The following is a 5129-nucleotide window of genomic DNA, read 5'->3' as shown; positions in this document are numbered from 1 at the left end:
AATTAAATTTTGCCACTTGAAATTGTCTCATTTTCCTGATGCTCTGTTCTAATTTTTCTCTGTGTCTGATTTTGGACAGTTTCTCTTGCTATGTCATCAATTTCACTCATCTCTGATCTCTAACCTGCCCTGAATCCCATCTGATGCACGACCTTGTCGTTTTCATCTCCAGAACTTCAATTTGGTGGGGTTTTAATTTTTAAAATGTCTTCCCTGTGTCTAGTTGACGTGCTCAATCTTTCCTCTAGCCTCTAGAAGACATGAAATGAAGCTATGATGACTGACTTAATATTCTTAGCCGCCGATTCTATCATCTATGTCATTTCTGGGTCAGGTTTGATTTATTTTTCACTTATTTTATTACCTTTATTTATTTTTAAAAGATCTATTTATTTCATTTGAAAGGCAGAGTTACAGATAGAGAGAGAAGCAGAGACACACACACAGGGAGGTTTTCCATCTGCTGGCTCACTCCCCAGATGGCTGCAACGGCCAGAGCTGGTCTCATCTGAAGCCAGGAGCCAGGAGCTTCTTCCAGGTTTCCCATGTGGGTACAGGGGCCCAAGGACTTGGGACTCCTCTGCTGCTTTCTCAGGTGCATTAGCAGGGAGCTGGACCAGAAGTGGAGCAGCTGGGGCTCGAACCTGTACCAATATGAGATGCTGGTGCTGCAAGCAGTGGCTTTACCCACTGGACCACAGTGCTGGCCCCATTTTCTTGCTTTTACATGTCTGGTTGTTTTATTTATTTTTAAAAGTAAGTTCATCTTATTAAAATTTTTATTCATTTTGTTCATTTTTTAAAATTTATTTGACAGATAGAGAGAGAGACAGAGAGAAAGGTCTTCCTTCCGTTGGTTCACCCCCCCAAATGGCCGCCATGGCAGGAGCTACACCAATCCGAAGCCAGGAGCCAGGAGCTTCTTTCTGGTCTCCCATGCGGGTGCAGGCGCCCAAGCACTTGGGCCATGCTCCGCTGCCTTCCCGGGCCACAGCAGAGAGCTGGACTGGAAGAGGGGCAGCCAGGACTAGAACCCGGCGCCCATATGAGATTCTGGTGCTGCAGGAAGAGGATTAACCAAGTGAGCCACAGCGCCGGCCCCATTTTGTTCATTTGAAAGGCCGAGAGAGAGAGAATCTTCCACCCACTTTTATTCTCAAAATGCCTGCAAACTCCTGCGCTCGGCAAGGCTGAAGCCGCGAGCCTAGGAGTCAATCTGAATTTCCCATGTGGTTGGCAGGGACCCAAGGACTTGAGCTGTCACTTACTGCCTCCCAGTGTGTGCATCAGCAGGAAGCTGGATCAGAAGCACAATAGCCAGGACTCAAATAGCCAAGCACTCTGATCCAGGATGGAGGTCTCCCAAGTGACGACTTCACCACTGCCCCACCATGTGGCCTCCCGAGTGGCCTCTGAACTGCTGCATCTTGACATTTTATCTTACTATGTGCTGGATAGTATTGTGTTTCTAATATAAATACATAAATAAAATGAAGACTATTTGGGAATTGGTATTGTGGCATAGTGGGTTAAGCCGCCTCCTGTGATGTTGGCATCCCATATCAGCGCTGTTTTTTGTGACAGCTGCTCTACATCCAATCCAGCTCCCCTGCTAATGGCGTGGGGAAAAGCATCAGAAGATAGCCCAAGTGCTTGGGCCACTGCCACGTCTGTGGGAGACCTGGAGGAAGTGTCTGGCTCCTGGCCTGGGCTTGGCTCAGCCCTGGCCATTCCAGCCACCTGGGGAGTGAAGCAGTGGATGGAAGACCTCTCTCTCTCTCCCTCTCTCTCTGTAACTCTGCCTTTCACATAAATAAATAAATCTTTAAAACAAATAAAGACTATTTTAAAGCTATGTTTGTGTCCTCTCTCCACCCCCATTCGGGATGACTGGCCTTATAAAAAAGGCCAAAGAGAGCTCCCGGGCCTCTCCTCCCACGTGGCGACCCAGCTGGGAGGTGCCATCCGTGAACCAGAGAGCAGGGCCTCACTGCAATGACTCCACCACACCATGATGTAGGCTTTCCCTGCAAGGAGAGAAATGTAGAGTTTCTGACCTTTTCTACACATATGGAGCTCATCCACTTATTTTATCTGGCGGGGTCAGAGCTTCCATGTGTGTCTGAAACACATCTCTGCACTGCTTCTCTGGGGTGTGGTTCAGTCACCCTGGAGCACTGGACAGCTGCAGGATTTCTCAGTTTTCTTGGGCCTGAGCAGATCAGCACTTGGTCCAATGGTCAACTTCCCCCAAAGGAGTCGAACCCCTTCTTAGTCCTCCAACACATGCCCCCTAGGTCACGTGCACTTTGGCTTCAGCCCTTGGGAGTTCTGCATGAACTCTGAGCAGTAGCCCCTCCCCGACGGTGCTTTCCCTGGCCTCAGGCGGGTTCCGCATGTGCTCTGACCCAGAAGCAGTACTTGGGAGTAACCCGGAAGCAATACCTGGGAGTGCTCTGGCACAGAGTTCTAGAGTGTGTGTGTGTTCTCAGTCCCTCTTCCTCTCCTCCTCCTCCCCTTCTCCCTCTCTGCCTCTCACTCTCTCGCTCTTGAGCTCCCTTCTCTCTAGTACTCAGCCCTACAGACTCTTGACTCTCTCAGCCGCCCACCTCGGCATCCCCAGCTCCAGCAGTAAGCAGGGCTCTTCCTGGCTTGCCCTGTCTGCAGTGTGGACTGGACGCTCACCGCAGGCACTCAGATGGGGCAGTCGTGAGGATCAGCTCATTTGTCTCCCTTCTCTCAGTGTCATTGCCCTCCAACAACTCCTTTCCAGTGTCTTGCAAGCTCCTGTTTGTTTTTTCAGTTGCTTTGGGAGAGAGAGTGAATATGGTCCCTATCATTGGGCTTAGTCAGAAATAGAAACTGGGAAAGTTATTTAAATCTTCTATGGGACAGTTTTCTCACCTGATATATGAGAATAATAACAGTGCCTTTTATTTCATTCAGCTGGTGCAAGGATTCAATAAGGCTTTAGTACAGGACCCGGTACATGGTAATTGCTCTGTAAGTAGAAGCTATCGTTGCTGTTATTGTTTTGTTGTTGTTGTTGTCGTCTGTGATAACCTGGAATCTATGGGCAGCTTCCCGGGACTCCTGAATTCTCAGTCCCAAGCACAGTGCCTGATACTCCATTGGTGTCAAATATTTGTACTTCACTTACTCTGTCCCCTACCTCTCCAGCAGGTATCGCTTGTCTCCTTGCTTTGGAGCAGGCTAAGAATGACCTTTGAGATCTTTAACAGCCATAATTTCTATGCCTCGGCGATCTAATTGATAGTCTCATCGGGCAAGTTAGCATTTGCAGCAAACATACTTTACTTCAGATTTTTTATGTGCTTTAAATTAATGCAACAAGGATGCTCTGCAGCACAAACCACAGTTTAATTCATAAGAGGCTGGAGGCTGGTCTCTGAGTTAGCTGAAGGTGCTCGGGGCAGGAAAGAAAGAGCATAACCCAGTCCTTGCCAGGCTGAGCGTATGGGCAAGTGAGCTGTTGAGAAAAGGGGAGAAGGCTATTTGAACCTGCAGCGGATGAGAAGGGAACAGTGGCCTCAGCTCCCTGGTCCCCGTCAATTCCTCCTCCTGCCCTCAGACATCTTCTCTAAGTGTTTATGTCGTTGGGGTCAGACATGCTGCTCAGGCACCCGGCTGGGCCCCCCTGGAGGCCAGGATGAAGCCAGCGGAGTGAGGCAGATCACCATGTGTCACCAGGGTAAGTAGGATGTGTTCCGCGGTGGCCTCACACTAAGCCCATGCTTCAGTTTTCTTATAAGATCTCTCTTCCCTCTGCCCCGCAGTTTTGATCAATAGAAGACAGGAGGCTGGAACTCCATCCAGGGCTTCCATGTGGATACAGGGGCCCAACTGCTTGGGCCATCCTCTGCTGATTTTACAGGTATGTTAGCAGGGAGCTGGATCAGAAGCAGAGCAGCTAGGACTGGAACCAGCGCTCTGATAAATGGTGCTGGCATTGCAGGTGGTGGCATAACCTGCTGTGCCGCGACACCAGCCCCCCAAGAACTAAAATTCTCATTCTTAAATCAGCAGCAGCTACTTGATTCTCCTGGTTTCTCAGAGTGGTACTTGCCGTGGTTAATAACCGGCATGGGCTATTTTTTCATTTCTAAAATCAAGATAATCACAAATACAACGTCTTAAAAAACCTGAACACTAAAATGGACGAAGTCTGGTCCCAAAGGGCGGAGCGGGGTCAAAGGACCAGGGATGGATCCATGGCAGGGAGCGTCTCTGCTTCAAAGCCATAAAGTGAGGCAGCATCGATTCTGCTATTTGGCAGTTATTAAGAAAGGATCTAAAATATCCTTCTAGCCTCAGAGAGCTGGCGTTCAATATGGGGTAAGAGACAAGGCCGTAAACAATGGGAAGTCAGTAGAAAATGCTTCAGGCTAGGGAATGGTGATGCATACTGGTTAAGATTTTGAGCACTGAGGTACAGGGAGCTAAGCTTCCACCAGCAATGCTGGACTTCCGTATGAGCACCAGTTCTGGTCCCAGGTGCTCCTCTTCCCAACCAGCTCCCTGCCAATGCACCTGGGAAAGCAGTGGAAGATGGCCCAAGTGCTTGGGCCCCTGCACCCACATGGCAGATAATGTTCTGGTTCTTGGCTTCTGCCTAGCTCAGACCAGGCCAGTACAACCATTTGTGAAGTGAACCAAGGGATGGAAGTTTCTCTCTCTCTCTCTCTCTCTCTCTCTCTCTCTCTATATATATATATATATATATACATATATACATATATATATATATATCCACCACCCCCTCTCTGTCATTCTGACTTTCAAATAAATAACTCTTTTAAAAGAGGATTTTGAGAGGCCAGTGCTGTGGCGTAGTAGGTTAATCCTCCTCCCGCGGCGCTGGTATCCCATATGGGTACCGGTTCTAGTCCCGGCTGCCCCTCTTCCAATACAGCTCTCTGCTATGGCCTGGCAAAGCAGCAGAGGATGGCCTAAGTGCTTGGGCCCCTGCACCCATGTGGGAGACTGGGAAGAAGCTCCTGGCTCCTGGCTTCGGATCAGCGCAGCTCCTGCCATTGCAGCCATCTGGGGAGTGAGCCAACGGAAGGAAGACCTTTCTCTCTGTCTTCCCTCTCACTGTCTGTAATTCT

The 5129-nt window shown here is 49.2% G+C and overlaps 1 long non-coding RNA gene across 1 annotated transcript; it reads left to right on the top strand.

Moving 5' to 3' along the window:
* The first annotated feature begins 2396 nt into the window (after nucleotides 1-2396).
* Nucleotides 2397-3846, top strand: LOC149128870 (uncharacterized). The gene is made up of 3 exons (XR_016213835.1): nucleotides 2397-2476; nucleotides 2947-3003; nucleotides 3628-3846. It is a non-coding gene; the product is annotated as an uncharacterized LOC149128870 (long non-coding RNA).
* Nucleotides 3847-5129: the final 1283 nt, after the last annotated feature.

The sequence above is a fragment of the Oryctolagus cuniculus genome, chromosome 1, assembly GCF_051225735.1.
Source record: "Oryctolagus cuniculus isolate XC-2025 breed Fujian yellow rabbit chromosome 1, ASM5122573v1, whole genome shotgun sequence".
Classification (NCBI taxonomy): Eukaryota; Metazoa; Chordata; class Mammalia; order Lagomorpha; family Leporidae; genus Oryctolagus; species Oryctolagus cuniculus.
This window is presented reverse-complemented; position numbering and strand designations above follow the sequence as displayed.